Source organism: Perognathus longimembris, chromosome 10 (genome assembly GCF_023159225.1).
Source record: "Perognathus longimembris pacificus isolate PPM17 chromosome 10, ASM2315922v1, whole genome shotgun sequence".
NCBI classification, from domain to species: Eukaryota; Metazoa; Chordata; class Mammalia; order Rodentia; family Heteromyidae; genus Perognathus; species Perognathus longimembris.
This window is the reverse complement of record NC_063170.1, coordinates 30,522,811-30,542,432: the sequence shown is the minus strand read 5'-3', so window position 1 is coordinate 30,542,432 and position 19,622 is coordinate 30,522,811. Positions and strand designations below refer to the sequence as shown.

The following is a 19,622-nucleotide window of genomic DNA, read 5'->3' as shown; positions in this document are numbered from 1 at the left end:
AGGAAGCACCTTAATTTCCTTGAAAGAGAACAACAAGCCAAACCCCAAGTCATTAGATAGAAGCAAATAATTAAAATCAAATCAGAATTAAATCAATTAGAGATGAAAAATACCATCGAAAGAATAAACAAAAGAAAGTGTTGATTCTTTGAAAAAATCAACAAGATAGACAGACCCCTGGCAAACCTGACCAAAAAACTAAGGAAGCACATTCAAATAAACAAGATAAGAGATGAAACAGGTAATATCACCACAGAAGTAACCGAAATTCAGAAAATAATAAGGGACTATTTTGCAAACGTTTATGCCAACAAATTCGAGAACTTGGAAGAATTGGATGATTTCCTAGGAAAATTCATATCGCTAAACTTAAACAGGAAGATTTAAACCTTCTAAACAGACCTATATCCAGTACTGAAATAGAAACGGCAATAAATGATCTCCCATCCAAGAAAAGCCCAGGTCCAGACGGTTTCACTGCAGAATTCTACAAGGCCTTCAAAACAGAAATCACACCAATATTTCTCAAACTCTTCTATGAAATTAAAAGAGAAAGTTCACTACCACACGTATTCTATGAAGGCAGTATAACCCTCATCCCAAAACCAGGCAGGGACTCAACACGGAAAGAGGACTATAGACAGATTTCCCTGATCAACATAGACGCAAAAATTCTCAACCAAATTCTGGCCAATTGACTTCAACAAGTCATCAAAAAAATCATACACCACGATCAAACTGGATTCATCCCAGGGATGCAAAGTGGTTCTCATACACGCAAGTCAATTAATGTAATCCACCACATCAACCGGAGCATGGTAAAGAACCACATGGTTTTATCTCTGGAAGCAGAAAAAGTGTTCGATAAAATCCAGCACCCATTTATGCTAAAAGCCCTGGAAAAACTGGGATTGCAGGGAACATTCCTTAATATAATCAAGGCAGTTTATGACAAACCAACAGCAAGCATAACTCTAAATGGTGAAAAACTAAAGCCACTCCCTTTAAAATCAGGAACAAGGCAGGGATGTCCACTCTCTCCCTTGCTCTTCAACATAGTACTAGAATTCCTAGCCAGAGCAATTAGGCAAGAGGAAAATATAAAGGGGATCAAAATAGGAAAAGATGCAATTAAACTTTCTCTCTTCACAGATGACATGATCCTATACCTAAAGAATCCCATAGACTCTACGCCCAAGCTACTAGAGCTGATCCAAAACTTTCGTAAAGTTGCAGGATATAAAATAAGCCCTCAAACATCAACGGCCTTTCTCTATGCTAATGACTCGAAGACCAAGGCTGAAATCAGGAAAGCAACTCCTTTTGCAATAGCCCCCCAATACATAAAATACGTAGGAATAACCTTAACCAAAGAAGTGAAAGACCTCTTTGATGAGAACTGTAAAAGCTATAAAAATGAAATTAAGTCAGAACTAAGGAAGTGGAAAAACCTCCCATGCTCCTGGATTGGGAGGATTAATATAATCAAAATGGCAATATTGCCAAAGGCTATCTACAAATTCAATGCAATACCCACTAATATCCCAACACCATTTTTTAATGAAATAGAGGAAGCTATCCAGAAATTCATATGGAACAATAAAAGACCTAGAATAGCAAAAACAATCCTAAGCAGAAAGAACAGTGCTGGAGGAATTACAATACCCAACTTCAAGCTGTATTATAAAGCTATAGTAATAGAAACAGCTTGGTATTGGCACTGGAACAGGCCTGAAGACCAATGGAACAGAATTGAAGACCCTGAAATAAACCCACAGAACTACGCCTACTTAATCTTTGATAAAGGAGCTAAAACAATAGTTTGGAAGAAAGATAGCCTCTTTAACAAATGGTCCTGGCAAAACTGTCTCAACACATGCAACAAACTAAAACTAGATCCTTATATATCACCCTGCACCAAATTCAATTCCAAATGGATTAAAGATCTCGAAATCAAAACAGACACCCTGAAAACACTAAAGGAAGGAGTAGGAGAATCACTTGGGCTCCTTAGCGCAGGACGGAACTTCCTTAACAAAGACTCAGAAAGGCTACAAATCAAAGAAAGGTTGGACAAATGGGACTGCCTCAAAGTGTAGAGCTTCTGCACATCAAAGGACATAGCTCGCAAGATAAACAGAAAGCCCACGGACTGGGAGATCTTTACCGGCCATTCAACGGACAAAGGCCTCATATCTAAAATGTATGCAGAAGTAAAAAAATTACCTTCCTCCAAAACAAAACCGCAAAGAACCAATAGCCCCCAAAATTTCAGATTCTAGATCTGTATGGTTTATTCATTCCATCAGTCATTTCAAACATTGTAGGGCCTCTGTGGCTTTTTGCCTACTCATTTTATGTTTACATCTCCCACATTCATACATCAGGTTTGTGTAACCATTGATACTTTTTTTAAACCAAGTCTTAAGGTTATTATTTAATGATTTTCTATATGTCTTCATGCTGTTATGGGAAACGTCCATTTTGAAAGTCTTCATTGTTACAGAAGCACATGTCTTTAATAATGTCTCCAGACCAAAAAAAAAAGCCTCACAGTTAATTTAATGTTTGCACTCTGAGTCACAGTTTAATAGGGAGGGCCTGAAAAAAGAATGAGTAGGAGCTATTGAATATTTTTAGTAAAATGGTGCCTTTGTCTTGTGCAGAATACGTAGAGTATGTTCTTTAATTTAGTAAATATTTTAAAGTATAATGCTTTGTTTTTAGCTAAGATTCTTAATCATAAAATTTTTGATACTGTATTATTTTCCATACTTAGAAGTTGTTTACCAGCTTATTTTTTGTTTGAATTGTGATTTTTCCCCCTTTCACTTCCAAGCCTCTCTTGCAAAAAAAGTGGGTTTCTGCTAATGAAATTGAGCAGATTTCTAATATTTTATGAGCCTTTTGAGCTGTGTAACTTAATATTTGGATACTTGATAATTTGTCTTATATAATTGATAAAATGGTGATGTGTATTTTTAGTTCAACTATATTTTACTGTCTGGGAATGTGTGGTTATAGTGCTGTGGGAGAAACAAATTGTCAGTGTTCACCAGCTTGTAAAAATTTAGTGCAAGACCTTAAACACATAAATAAATTTGTCATCACTGAGATTGTTTTGCTTAAGTTAACTTGCTTTGTAAATCAAGGATGAAATGAAATGCATTTTTAATAAGCTTATAGTTTGTTAGTGTCCTGAACCATTTCTAATATTCCCCTCTTCTCATTATAAACTCCTCTTATTTAAAATGTCTAGATAAGCTTTTGAACCAATTTATTATATACTGAGTAGAAACACATTACAGTCCAAAAAAGCCTTGGCTTTTTGAACTTGCTTCAGTTATTAGTGATTTGCTGCAACCTAAACATTGAAGCTTCCATTTTCTCATTTGCAATTGATATTTGCAATGTATCTAAAGTTTGAATTATTCATTGGACACTCTTGATTGATAAATGTTAAGCTTCTTTAAATCTGAACAAACTTCTCATGTTTATATTAATGTGAAAGAACTTTGTCTACTTTTTAATATGTATAAACCTGAATTTAGAATTTTAGTTAAAAGTGATATCCTCCCATTTACTTAATGTACTTTCATCTCTTGCCAGTATATCAATATATCCCATCCGTACAATTTAGTCAGAGCAAAAGGAAGAATGGATCTCGATAGGCCCTTAGTTTATTTAATTTATTTTTTTATTCAGCATATTCTTGAAGATAATTTTGTGTAATTGATGCTAAATGTTTTACTGTTTACCACACAGCCCATGAATAGCATTGTGTTTATTGGAAGAGATAGTGGAGTTTCTGTGATGACTGTAAATATGGTGCTAAAAATCACTTTACTTTATAAACTACCTGTACAGTATACAAACATAAGACTTGCTTTTTATCCAAATATTTGTATCTTGTTAATATGGCTAATTATAGGAATACCTGTGATACAGCTGAACATCCTCTATGTTTTAAGAGAATGTGACATATTAGGACTTGGGCTTGAATGCAGAAAGCTACCAGATGATATTCTAAGATTTGTTTTGGATACCTTTTGTGGGCTAATGTAAACAGTGACTAGTTGACTAGATTTTTATGTAGAAACTTTAATGTAGCTGACATAAGTAATGTGACAAAAATGTGGGAGGAAATTTGATGATCTTTCAGTGGAGGGCAATATGGCACCTATGTCATTTTTTCAGTACATTGCAACTTTCACTTGTTAGCACTCATTTATCCTGGAGACTTGCTCTTCTGTTCCTGTGGTTGGCTGGAACCTCAGATCTCTCAGGATGTGGCTTAACTATCATTTTATCCATCTGCCTCAGCTGCTGTATGTCAGACATTTAAAGATACTGCAGAGAACATTAAAATTTGTATAGCAAGTCCTGTTCACTAAGTTCCCTGCCCCTAGTCATAGTGAGAGTGCTTTCTACTGGAGTTTGAGGAAATGTAATTTGATAACACTTAAAGTGGAAGTGGAAGTGTGATACTAATTATTTCTTTTATATGTAAACTAGACAACATTCTAATTACATTCTAATAAATACATGAAGTAGTGTATACATGTTGATAATCCGAATTCTTGATTGTTTGAATTACTGTTTGTGAGTGTATATGTACCTTCTTCAACTAATTGAAAAGTGTCTTACCGAAAAAAAAAAAAAAAAAACTGAACCAGTCCTATAATTTCTAAGGGAAGCCAAAACAAAATATCTAGTTCTGCTTAACTCGGAGTAATTGTGTAAATTATTGTTCAAATTTAATGGATTTAATGGAACTTGATAGAAATTTACCTGGGTGTATTCTGTCACAAAATAATTTTGAAATGCATTTTAGATTTTTAAAGTATCAAACAATAGAACTTTAAAGACAAAAATATAAATGAGAGATCAAGATTTGTGCAAAACACAAGGTATCAATAAATTGTCTCTGAATTTTCCTAATAAATGTAAAATATTTAGGTTTTGATGCAGATAACTACATCTGAGAATTAAATTTTGGCTATTTTCCACACCAGTTTGCTTAGTTACTGACGCTTGTACATAAAACTGTGACCTCTGAAAGTGTAGAATCCAGAAGAATCTGTTTAATTTCTTCTAGTAATGACATGCAAATTCCTTTAATATTTTAATTATCCACCAATGATTTTAATTAGAAGAACAAAAACACCACTAAAGAATAAAAAATAAGTAGTTTTTAGCTGGGAATGTGGTCAAGTGGCAGAGTGCTTGCCTAGCATACATGAAACCCTGGGGAAATTCCTCAGCACCACATATATGGAAAAAGCTGGAAGTGGAATTGTGGCTCAATTGGTAGAATTCTAGCCTTGAGCAAAAAGAAGTCAGGGACAGTGCTCAGGCCCTGAGTTCAAGCCCTATGACTGGCAAAAAAAGACATTTTGTCAAATAATATCTTATTAACAAAAATTTTCTACCCAAATCATATTTACAAATGATACTATGCATGTATCTGTGTGCATATAAAATTATATAACATTTAACTGCACACCTACATATATATGTAACTATGCAAGTATAAGGAGAATGCTAAATTTTGCTGTGTTCAAAGGATATAAAAAATAGAATATAATTGGATTGTTATATGTAACTCTGTAGTTTCTGCATGAAATATTTTGTTGCCTCTTATACACTGTATGCCAAGAGTTATAAAAGTTGCTAGTATAAAATTGTTCTCAAAGAAGTTATAAATAAATATGTGTATATTTCTTTGATTTGATTATATATACACATGACAAAGGGTAGTATATATTTTAAAAGAAAAATCTTACAGTAGCACTTCAGGTAGTGTACTATCCATATATCACAGAATCTCAGTTTGGAAAATTATCCAGTGATGATGGGGCCAACAAGTGAAAAAGTTGACATTTTGATAGTAGAAAGATATAGGTTAAAATTAATGATGACATGATTGTACAAACATGTAACAATCACAGACACACAACCAACTGCACCTTTGTGTGGCACATTCACTGTGGCACTACCATACCAAAAAACCTAATCATACTCAGTGGTAATAGTGACCGAATCTTCAGTAAGCATGAATTTACTGACATTCAGAAAAAAGTGAGCTCATGTGAGAACATTTAGAACTGAAATGTAAAGACATATTTAGTCTCATTCACACAACTGGAAGTAATAGAAGTTACAGAAAAATAATTGATTTACAGAGAGCTACCTAAATGAGCAGAAATACTAAAACTTACATGAGTTGTTGATATGTTGTCATAGACTCACTAACAGAGTTAGGCTTTCTACCTCCTGTAATTCCAGAAGTTCCAACCGTAATGTGATGATGATACTTGAAATGAGTTGTGCTCAATTGTTAGAATGATATCCTACCTAATTTATCTAAGAGGAATAAAGTTGAAAGTGTATTTTTCTTTTTCTTTTTTTTTTTTTTGGCCATTCCTGGGCCTTGGACTCCGGGCCTGAGCACTGTCCCTGGCTTCTTCCCGCTCAAGGTTAGCACTCCGCCACTTGAGCCACAGCGCCGCTTCTGGCCGTTTTTTGTATATGTGGTGCTGGGGAATCGAACCTAGGGCCTCGTGTATCCGAGGCAGGCACTCTTGCCACTAGGCTATATCCCCAGCCCCTGAAAGTGTATTTTTCATTGATAATTACTTTTTCTAAATGGGACTATTGCTAACAAGACTTTCCTATAACAATAACAAATATTATTTCTATCTATGGATTCACTCTTTTAAAATCATAATTCATAATGTAAAGGCCTCATGACATATAGTATATATTCTCTAATAAAACTTAAGACATGACTATACTACATAATTATACTATTTATAATTGGATTGTGTGTGTGAGAGCGCATGGATGTAAATATTTTATAAATGATTCAAATGAATTTGTAGAAACTTTAATGGTTAAATATAACAACTTTTGCACACATCTTATGCTCTGTCTAAATATTTGTCTTTTTCCAAACAGTAAATTTCAAGAAAATGCATCAAGAATGTGGGTGACTTAAAATAAAATAAAAATACCTGATTCAATTACCTGCAGATATTTTAGAAAATGGGAACAATTTTTCTTTCTTTCAAATTAAGTACTCCTATAAGAAAAGTGTACCAGATATATGTGCATGTAAGGCATTAGGTGTTACTATAATAAATGATGATTAATGCAAGCATTTGATTTCACCCTTTTACCATTTCTCCATTCAATTTAGGACTAAGGTTAGAACCATAGGAGAACAGATATGTCCCATGGTGATTTCTTGTCATTAAAGGTTTGCTGGCTTGTGACCAGGAAAAATGGATCAAGTCCAGAAAATCAAACTATTGTTAACTTTATCTCAACTCCCTCAACTCTTCTCTGCCCTACCAAACAAACAGCAAATGCATTTGCTAAAGTTCCAAGATAAGTAGGAAATACTTAATGTGTTAGAGATTTATGCAATTCCTTTCAAAAAATTGAATCTTTACTAATATTTCCTACCTAGACAGGAAACATGGGAATACCAGCCTTGGAATCCAACAGAAATCCAATGGAAGTATATTTTTCATTTATCATAAAATTTACTTAACCTTAATGGATTATATAAGAATATCATAACTTTGTTAGATATATAGTTTCATTTAGGACGTTTGTATTTAGATTTACAAGCACAATTGACAATTTACAAGTCCATTTCTTAGGCTATTCACTACCTGTTTTAGTGTAAAACAATGATAAACATAAAATTAGTGTAGCACTCAGAAAAGGATTTGCCATATTGAACAGTTACCTTTTTATTTTTCTTTTCAGTTAGTAAGAAATCAAACTTAAATGCATTTTGTTAAATGTTAAAGTAAGATCGCTAATGTTTTTCAATATATTTTATACTAACCAATTTATTTTTCTTCTTCTTAAGAAAATGATCCATGTTAGCTATCCCAAGAATATGTTTATATCATGTAAAATAGGTTTGTCTTCCTGTTTTTACATCAGTGTGTAGTTGTTTAATCTACTTAACATAAATTTACAACCATTTTTCTACTATACAATGATGAATTGTGTGCTATTAATTGTAAATTAATTGTATCCTTTTATTGGTACCAACAGTTTTTGTCTCTCATTCCTTCTTCCTTCCATCTGTCTCAACATAGTGATCTCCTTAGCATAATACCCTCCAGACTCATCCATGATGTTACTATATTCTTATATTTTATTTTATATGTTACTATATTCTTATATTTTATAATATATAATGGACATAACTCTTGGGTATACATATACATATATGTATACATTATAGTCCTTTGACTATGATATATATTTAGGATTAGTCACAGTTAACTAGGCAAATGTTTGTCATATTGCTACATAGGGAAATTTTAAGGATCTGAATGATTTTGTATCTCAAGAGAGAAGAATTATTTGATTAGTGGGTGAGTTAAAACAACAAGAATTTAACTTCTTCAATGGGAAAATAATGACTGGCAATTTTGTCTCAAAAAAATTCACTAAAGCAAGACAAAATGGTGAGAAACAACTGTTTTATACTCTTGGCTATTAATGACTAAAGTCTAAATGCTTCAGCCCTTCTATAATTCTTATGCTGAAATCCTAATTCCCAATAAGAGAGTATTAGGAAGTGGAGTCTAAGACAGTAAACCAATGAAATTAATGCCTTTGTAGAAGACACTCTACTTTATGCCTGCAAGAATACATACCTCAACCTGTATAAGAGTTCCAACTAGACCCGAACCACACTGACTCCCATGACCTCATATGTCTAGCCTCCGAAGCAAAGAAAAATAAAATCTTTTGCTTTATGAGCTATTTTGTGCTACTTTATTATATCAGAACCAACTCATTCAAACTGACAGTTTTATCAGTATAGAAGTGGGAAGCAACATCTTTGTGTTCAGAAGTGACTAGCTAAAATCGGAGGTCAAGGGAGAAAAAGAAGAAGTCTCATTCCTTAGGGATTTGTCTTAAATAACAATCATGTTTTGAAAATAAAAACAAGAAGTGAACTATTACAATTATTCTTATGTTGAAATATTGGCTAACACAAGTAAAAATACCTGTAGATTTAGTATGTACATCAGATATATGAAATAATCATGAGAAAAAATAAGTGACCACATATAATAGAGGATTGTTTAAGTATGCACATATGGAAGACTTCATGCAAGCATGAAAGTCAGACAGTATCTATGTGGATCTGGATTGATATAAAGATATCTTCCCAGAATATCAGAAATATGGATGCTTAAAAGATTTACTAGTTAGTGGCTGGGGATATAGCCTAGGGGCAAGAGTGCCTGCCTCGGATACACGAGGCCCTAGGTTCAATTCCCCAGCACCACATATACAGAAAACGGCCAGAAGCTGCGCTGTGGCTCAAGTGGCAGAGTGCTAGCCTTGAGTGGGAAGAAGCCAGGGACAGTGATCAGGCCCCGAGTCCAAGGCCCAGGACTGGCCAAAAAAAAAAAAAAAAAAGATTTACTAGTCAAGATTGTAAAGTACACTCAAACATAATTGAGCAACTATTAAACGATATTCACCCAGATATCTAGCACACCAGGATTAAAGAAAAAAGAAAATATTAAAACTACCAAAATAAGATTTCTATACCCATACATTTCAGGGTAAAAATTCCAGGTAAATGATTAGGTAGGTCAAGAAAAAAAATAAAGCAAGATGGGAGGAAGATGACAGAGGTTCAGCAAGGGGCTAACAGATCTCTCCAAGAAGCCAGTTTTAGGTTCAGCCACTCTGGCAAGCAGTATGGAGATTCCTCAGAAGGCTAAATATAGAACTCCCCTATGACCCAGCAGCCCCACTTTTGGGTATCTATCCAAAAGACCACAAACAAAATCACAGTAATGCCACCAGCACAACAATGTTCATAGTAGCACAATTTGTCATAGAGAGAATCTGGAACCAACCCAGATGCCCCTCAGTAGACGAATGGATCAAGAAAAGGTGGTACATATACACAATGGAATTTTATGCCTCTATAAGAAAGAATGACATTGTCCCATTTGTAAGCAAATGGAAGGACTCGGAAAAAATTATACTAAGTGGAAGTGAGCCAGACCCAAAGAAACATGGACTCTATGGTGTCCCTTATTGGGAATAATTAGTACAGGTTTAGGCAAGTCATAGCAGAGCATCACAAGGCCCAATAGCTATACCCTTATGAACACCTAAGATGATGCTAAGTGAAATGAACTCCATGTTATGGAAACAATTGTTATATCACAGTTGTAACTACTTTCAATGTCCCATGTGTATCTGTAGCTTCTATTATTGATGATGTGCTTGTATCACCTTCCTGTGGTTGTACCTACACTATCTCTGTAATCTTATCTGAGTATATTGGAAACCGTATATACTGGTAGTGGAAGTAGGAAATTGAAAGGGAATACCAAATTTGACAGACACAGGGTAAAAAAAGACAAACAACTACAAAAGCAATACTTGCAAAACTGGTGTAAGTGAACTGAACACCTCAGGGGGGAAAGGGAAAAGGGGAGGGGGAGCGGGGAAGGGACAAGGTAACAAACAGTCCAAGAAATGTATCCAATGCCTAACGTATGAACCTGTAACCTCTCTGTACATCAGTTTGATAATAAAAATTTGAAAAAAAAAAAAGAGAGCTAATAATACTTGCAAAAAAAAAAAGGAGCCAGTTTTAGTCTTCTGGTGAAAAGTCTGCTGCTATAAAGGCACACCAAGTGAGCCGTAATCCTTATAGTGATTTTAGCCAGAGAAAAAGTATTCAGGCAGCCTGCTTAAGAAGACAGATTTGAGCACACAATGGTAGCAGCAATGGTGGTGGCAGCTGCCTCAGTAGCAGAAAAAAAGGATAAGGGTGGTAGAGGCAGAGTGTGTGAGGCTTTCCATTCACCTTGAGTGCAAAAAGGGTGACTAGGAGCAGAAAACTTCAGATTGTTGGCCACAGAGAGATGCAGATCATTGTTGGTCCTTAAAACCCTTGGTATTCTTGAGTACCTCACAAAAGTCATTTTCACTCCTGATCACGGAATAGCATTTGGAAGGTAGCCCTTCCCCAACCACAGAAGAAGAATGTCATCTTTCCTACTGGCACAGACCCTGCCAGAGCAGTTAGCAGGTAACTCGGCCTTGAGATGTAGTGACCACAGGGCCATTTTTTTTTCAAAAGTGCAATGGAATTTGAGCAATGAATATCAGCTCTGCCCAAGGGTAGGTCGCCCCACCCAGATGGGATGGACTCTTCCCAGGGCAGGACTGCTTTCTTCCTTAAGAAAACACAGACAGAGGTGGCCATGACCCTCTTCAGAATTGCAGCATCCAGCTGCAGGAGTTTAAAACAAAAACAAAAACTGGTTAGGCCATAAATCTGGAGAACAGCTCCACGCTGGGCCAAATCAGTGTCTCAGCAGATAGCACATCTGAAAAAAGCCACTGATTCCAGACAGGCCACAACCCTACGCACACTCAAACACACTAGAAGAAAATCCAAGCTACAGAAAACACCCACATCCCTCCTGTATGACATGCAAAGCAGACCACCCTATGGACAAACTATTCTCAGAGGAGGGTCATAAAGGCCCTAATCTATAAGGAAGAACATTTTTTCTGCATGATCAAACAAACTGATTTAAGAAACCAATTCAGCCACAGGAAATCTGATCACCTGATGGAAATGAGAGGCAACAAGAGACTGGATAGTGGACACTGTGGAGTCACACAATTACCAAAAGAAATTGAAGAAATCTTTGTTCTAATTATGTTTTAGAATTTTTCCTAATTTTTTCATTATGTTTACTTTTTCTCCTTTTCCCTTTTTTTTAACTTTTCTTTTTTTCTCTACTTCATTGCTAGATACAGAGCCAGCAGTGTTTACTAGGCCTCCTACTTCATTGTGTACATAAATAATTCAGACTCTGATTACTGAAAACTCTATTTCTCAAGATTAGAACATTTAATTTTAGTATTATTCCTTTATACTCATATAATCTTTCAAAGTTTATTTCTTTATTTTATTATTATTATTTTTCTTTTCTCTGAATTTAGATCTCAATTATCATCCTTCTGTTGCCATAATTACATTCATTACTCTACTCTTACTTTCTCCTCCTACTTTAACTTATACTATTTAATTTATGGTGCTTCATTCCTTCTTGGTAGTCCATTGATCCTAGTTGTTGGTTGTTCAGTTAGACTGTATCTGTATTCATTTTGGTTGTGTCAAAGGGACTCATTGATTAATACTTTCAGTCCAGATTGATGTAAATGAAACAACAGATTTGTTCAATGGTTACAACTACCTATAATCCAACTCCTGAATCACAATAACCCCTCCCTAAAGAAGAAAAGCACACATACATGGGAACCTCTAACATGAATGCAATTATAGAGCTTGGTGTTGGTTGTTGTCTTAAAATTGTTCTTTGGTGATATTGGATCTGTTTTTATATTGAAAAAAGGAGACATGGAAAATACCCATCTATGACTGTGAATTTCTAACAGTTGTGCCACTATAGGGCTCTGGCCTTTCTTGGTTCATGTATTAAAATTGAGTAATACAAGTCAGAGAATCTCAACTCCCAGTTACAATAAAAAGTAGTCAATGAAAAACCTAGAGAATAGTCCTCAAAATGCTATACACACACTACCAGTAAACATGATAAGTTAAAGATTGAAAGCCCTCATATAGCTATGCATGAGAAACATGAAGCTAACCAAAGATTAATATGTGAGTGAAAAACCTAACCAAATAACAGTAGAGGAATTTGTTGAATCCACAAACAGAAAACACAATGAATTCTAACAGAAGAAAGTGGAGTCTCATAAAAGTATATACACTCAGGTAATGGATTTGAGAGAGACTACACAGAACCAAACCAAATAATTAAACAAGTCCATACAAGATGTAAAGGAACACTTCACTACAGAGATGGCTGCCATAAAAGGTGACCACCCACTAGAATGGATTTTTTTAAAATAAAAACAAGGTAGAAAGTTTAGATAGCAAGTTAGATGACGCAGAAGATTGAATCTCCAGAATTGAGGATAGTCTTAGACTTCATGGAAAAAGAAGAAAAAAATTACTGAAAAAAAATGCAAAAACCACATGAAAACATTTCAAGAGCTTCAAGATACAGTCAGAAAGCATAGCTTAAGACAAATAGGTATTGAGGAGAGCCTAGAGATGGCAGCTAATGGAATAGGAAATCTGTTTAACAAAATCCGAGCAGAGACCTTCCCAAATATTTAAAAGGACAAGCCCATCAAGATACAAAAAGCTTCTGGATAGACCAACACAGCAAAAACCTCAATAGAGAGACCTCAGAGCTAAATACTTGCATATATCAACTATACTTAACAGACATCTATCTACAGAATATTCCACCCAGCAACACTGTGGAAGATTAGGGCACAATGAAAATCTGTGAAAATTAAGAGATATTGAAATTATTCTCTCAGACCACAATGCAATAAAATTAGAGCTCAACACCAAAAGCCACCATAGAAAATCTATAACTCAGGGAGAATGAATGACACATTGTTGAATTGCCAGTGAAGAGATCAGAATGGAAATTCAAACATTTGTGATATTTAACCAACATGAGCACACAAAATATCAGCTCTTCTGGGACATCGCAAAGGCAGTACTCAGAGGAAATTTGTAGCTCTGAACATATATCAACCAATTGGAGAAATCTCACTCCAACAATTTAATGATTCACCTTAGTTCCTTGAAAAAGAGCAACAAGCCAGACCCCAAGCTAGTAGATGGAAACAAATAATTAGATTTAAATGAATGAGAGTACCCAAAAAAAAGCATAGAAAGAATCAACAAAATAAAGAGCTGATTCTTCAAAAAAAAAAATTAACAGACCATTATCAAATCTTACCAAAAGCAAGAAGCGAATATACCCAAGTAAACAAAATAAGAGATATGAATGGAAACATAATTAAAGAAACAACCAAGATTCAGAACACTGTAAGGGAATACTTATCAAACCTTTAGGATAATACATTTGAAAATCTGGAAGAAATGGATGGATTTCTAGAAAACATTGATATACCCAAATTAAACCAAGAATATTTAAATGAAATAAATACACCCATAACCAGTAATTACATAGAAACGGCAATAAGAGATCTCCCATCCAAGAAAAGCCCAGGTCCAGACAGATTCACAGCAAAATTCTATAAAGCCCACAAAGCAGAACTCACCCCAATACTCCTCAAACTCTTAAATGAAATTGAAAGCGAATTTTCACACCAAACTCATTCTCTGAAGACAGCATAACCTTCATCTCAAAACCAGACATGGACTCATCCAAAAAGAAAACTATACACCCATTTCTTTGGTAACATTGATGAAAAACTTCTGAACAAAATTCTGGCCAATCAACTTGAACTATTTATCAAAAAATATTCACTGTAATCAAACAGGATTCATTCTAGTGGTGGTTCAATATACACAATTCAATTATTATAATCCATCACATCAATAGGAGCAAGGACAAGAACCACATGATCATTTTCCTAGAGGCAGAAAAAAAGCAATTGACAAGATCCAACACCCATCTACAATGAAAGCTCCAGATAAAGTAGGAATCCATGGAACATTCCTGAATATAATAAAAGTTGTGTATGACAAACCTACAGCTAGAATTACACTTAATGGCAAAAACTTGAAGCCATTTCCTCTAACATCAGGAATGAGACATTCTCCTCCTCTTCAATGTAGTAGTAGAATTCCTAGAAAAATTAGTAAAGCAAGAGGAAAATATAAAGGGCACCCAAATTGGGAAAGATGAAGTAATACTCTCTCTACTTGCAAATGACATGATCCTGTATTTAAAGAACCCTATAGACTCTACTCCCAAGTTACTTGAGCTTATCCAAGATTATGCCAACAGTGAGAAGAGTGGGGCTGAATTCAGGAAAGTACCTCCTTTTGAAATAGCTTCAAAAAATGCCTCAGAATTAGCCAAAGAAATTATGATGAAACTTAAAAAAAATAAAGCAGAACTACGCAAGTGTAAAAACCTCCCATGCTCCTGAACTGGGAGGATTAACATCGTGAAAATGGTGATATTGCCAAAGGCTATCTACAAATTCAATACAATACCCACCAATATCCCAACACCCTTCTTTAATGAAATAGAGGAAGCATTCCAAAAATTCATAAGGAATAATAAACGACGCCAAACAACAAAAACAATCCTTAGCAGGAAGAATAGGGTTGTATCAGGGTGCCCATCTAGAGGGGGCTGGACCCGGGAACTGAAACGACGAAAATCAGGACATGGGGGATGCAAAGGCGAATGAACCAATGCACACTTTATTTTAGTAGGGCCTAGACTTATATACTGTTGTAGGAATAGGGTCGAGTAAAGTTCAAACAGAAAGATACACATCATAAGATAAGACTTATCTAAACATGGTTACATCTGCCAATACATTATAGGATTAGACTGGTCAAGGCAAGGCTCCATTTATCTTCTAACTGCTTGTTTATGTTGAGTTAACTATCTTAACCATAAAACTCCACACACACAGAAAAACCACCTCCCCATGTAACTGTGTAAATAAATCTTCCAACGACCTCTCTTATCAGGGGATGAATGTCTCATGATCAATTGGTTTCTTTTGGCCGTCAAACACAGAAAATTCCTTAATGGAGGTGTGCCCCCTTTGGCCTATTAGTTTGCTAATAAGGCTTTGGAAAGTTAGTGTTTAGGCTGAGTCCACCACAGGGCTGGAAGAACATCAATACCAAACATCTCATGCTCAACATCTTTGGCTACAAACAAAATACAAATAAAAACACAATATTGAGATTCCACCTCACCCTGGTTAGAATGCTCATTATCAAGAAATCTAATAGCAACTGATTCTGGTGGAGGTGTGGACAGAAGGGAACTCTACTAAACTGTTGGTGGGACTGTGAACTTGATCAATCACCATGGAAAGCAGAATGGAGGTTCCTCAAAGGGCTAAACATAAAGCTCCCTATGAACCAGCAGCCCCACTTCTGAGTATTTACTCAATGCATCACAAATAAGGCCATAATAAAGCTATTAGCACAACCATGTTCATTGCAGCATTATTTACAATAGAAAAAATATGGAACCAACCCAGATTCCCCTCAGTAGATGAATGAATCAAGAAAATGTGGTATATATACACAGTGGAAATCTATGCTTCCATTTGTAAGAAAACTGTAAGACTAGAAAAAAACTAATACTAGTGAAGTGACCCAGACCTAAAGAAATAGACTATATTAGACTATAATTTCCTTCATTGGTAATAATTAGTATATATCTAGGAAACCTACAAAAGAGTCACAATAGCTCAATGACTATATGCATATCATCACATAAGAAGATGCTAAGCAGAATGAACTTCACGATGTGCAAACAAGTGTGTTTTTTCATTATTCTAATGTACTATGCGATTTTTTTCTTTCTTCTTGCATTTTTCTTCCCTTTGGTTTAGTCCATATTGTGTGTGTGTGTGTGTGTGTGTGTGTGTATCTGAATTAAGGAAAGGAAGGGAACATCACATCAAAATGATGAGGCAAAGGATAAAAGGTGAATCAATGCAACAGTGATACTTACAAGACAACATGTTGGAAATTAACTGTACAACTCTTAAGGGAAAAAAGTCAAAACTAGAACACATTACTCAAATTTTGCCTCTTTTGTAGCCTGAGTGCTACAGGAGCCAAAGTCATGAGAGTGGTTACATCTACAACTACAGCAAGAGATTACAGATCTAGGCCATTTGGTTTTATTTTGTTGGTTTTTTCATTTGTCTTTAATTTTTCTTTTCACCTCCTGTCAATAGCCTCTATGCCAGCATAACAGTGGAACAGTTCAACTCCAGAAAGTATGTTGTACCCAAGAAAACAGCAGCTATATGAAAGAGAACAAAAAAGTGGATAGTGCTGACATTTATGATTATTTCTTGACTCACTCCAAAGCTTTGTGCAAGCAGAGAAAAGGGCTACCAAATATTTGTATAACACATCCTACAATCCAGTCACTAATCTGCCCTGACTCAGTTGGTCTGATAAGCATAACTGAATGTGGTTATAATATTCTTTACATGAGGATCATCTGCTTGTACTAGTGAAGTGAGTTCCAGTGGGTAGTGACTGGTGGGGGGGAGGGGAGAGTCAAAGACGTGTCCATGAGAGGAAGTAACTAATTGGTTTGTGGGTACAAGGCCCGAGGCTAAGTAAATAAAACAGCAGAACCTGTTTTATTTGTCCATTATTAGTTCAAGTGGGTTTTTGTATGTAGGACATCTTGGAATTTCTTCTCTAATGATAATTTGGTGGTGATAAAATATTTTAGTTTTTATTTCTCTAAAGTTTTTATTGGCCCTACAGTTATGAATAAAATTTGGCTGGGAACAATATTCTTCGTTGGTGGTTGTTAGTGTTCAGTGCTTGGCTATCCCTTCCTTGCTTTTCAGTTTTCAGCTGGGAAATCTGCAGTTATTCGAATTGGTTTTCCATGACAGGTAATCCATCTTCTCTCTTTTACAGCTTTAAGTATCCTCCTTTTGTTTTCTACTGAACCAATTTAAATCACAATATGGCCATGAAGAGATTGTTTTCTGATCTGGTCTGTTATGTGTTCTAAAGGCTTTAGGTATCTGGATGGAATTTTATTTTTGACGGTTTATGAAATTTTCTGCTATAATTCGGTCAAATATATTTCTAATACTCTTAATTGACTGCTCTTTTCCTTCCTCAATATCTACCGGCATGGATGTGGACAAAAGGAAAACATAATACACTATTGATGGGTACTGGAAAGCAGTGTGGACAGCTCCTCAAAAAATTAAACATAGAACGACTCTATGATCCAGAAATTCTACTCCTAGACATTTACCCAAGACATTATAAACCTGTTTACAATCACGCTTATTGCAGTACTATTCACCTAGTTAAGGTATGGAACCAGTCCGGGTGCCATTCAATAGACAAATAGATTAAGAAAACTTTTATTTATTTATTTTATTTAAAACATTTTAATGTCAAGGTGATGTACAGAGGGTTGCAGTTATATACGTTAGGTAGTGAGTACATGTTTTCTACAACATGTTTGCCCCTCCCTCATTTCTCTTGGCTGTGGCTTTCTCACAGTGGGACTCTCCAGGAAGTATGACTGGGGAGTATGATTTGTTTACCCATCAGGCATACACTTCCAGGCACTTAGTTCAATTTGAGGTTGATCCACTTCTTCTTTAGTCTTTCCACTTTGCCTTTCATTTTTTTTTGGCCAGTCCTGGGCCTTGGACTCTGGGCCTGAGCACTGTCCCTGGCTTCTTCCCGCTCAACGCTAGCACTCCGCCACTTGAGCCACGGCGCCGCTTCTGGCCGTTTTCTGTATATGTGGTGCTGGGGAATCGAACCTAGGGCCTCGTGTATCCGAGGCAGGCACTCTTGCCACTAGGCTATATCCCCAGCCCCCCCCCCCCCAGTTCGCCTTTCATTTTGAGGAAAAATAAGTTGATCATTGGGTCTATCAGTGTTGATTTCAGTTGGGCAACACTTAGCTGCTGCACCTGCTTGAGGTACTGAATTTAAGTAGTACACTCTTACATCTCTTGTTCCTTGGTTTCTAGTTGTGTTGCAATGATGTTTTCTCTTCATGCAGACTCCTGCTGTTGCTGCTTTCGTTTTTCTTCAGACTCCCTTAAATCAGTTACATTAAGATCTGTGTACTTGCAGTCCAAAACCCGGACATATGCTTCATATTGTTTCCATGTTAGGATTAACTCCTAACGTTAAAGTCTGTTTTACTAACTAGAACTCTTTGGGAAGAGGTTCTTCATTGGTCATCTTGAATCCTCTCCAGACCAGGACTGCACAGGCTCTGCCAGTCATCCAGGCTGAGGCTGTGTGTGATGCCACCCAGGCTGCCACCAGCCCCCTCATCTCTTAGCTTTCCTAATTAAGTCATACCCCTGACATTACTACTTCTCTCAAGGGCACTATATTCCTAAACTGAGCATATTAGGTGCTGGCATCTACCATGTCCGATTCCTTATCTTACTATCTTCCTTTTCATATCTCTTGCCTTCCCACCTCTACTCTTAATAGCTTAGTTCTAATTCATATGGTACTACAAAACCCAGCTCCCATCACATTTAGTGGAACAGAATGGATAGTTAGAGCCACCAGTGGCATCCTACTCTATGTAAATATTTCACTGAGTTTTGAACTGGAGAAGTTTTAAAGCTGATATATATCAACAAAACAGTGGCATGAAACAGATCTATCCACTAACACCCATTCCAGTGAGAATAATCTTTCACACAACTAAAAGCCCCAACCACAAAAGTAAGTGCTGAGAAAAACTCAGCATAGAAATGTAAGAATTATTGAAAAATAGAAACATTATTTCCAGAAAACAATTACATAATAAAGGTTCAAAATACAGTGAAATAAAGGGAACACCATATACTGAGCTCAGATGACAGCCAATAGCAATGTTCAGTAAGAAGAAAGTAAGATGGTGGATTACTGACAAGAAATTAGTATCTCTTTCAACTAACAGGTCCAGGGCTTAAATGGAGAAATCCAGCTTATGGGATGTCATTAGGCAAAATGTAAGCTGACAAAGTCTAATAGA

General features: G+C 35.8%; 1 pseudogene; it reads right to left on the bottom strand.

Moving 5' to 3' along the window:
- Positions 1-18,829, bottom strand: part of LOC125357907 — a 29,508-nt pseudogene extending 10,679 nt beyond the window's left edge.
- Positions 18,830-19,622: the final 793 nt, after the last annotated feature.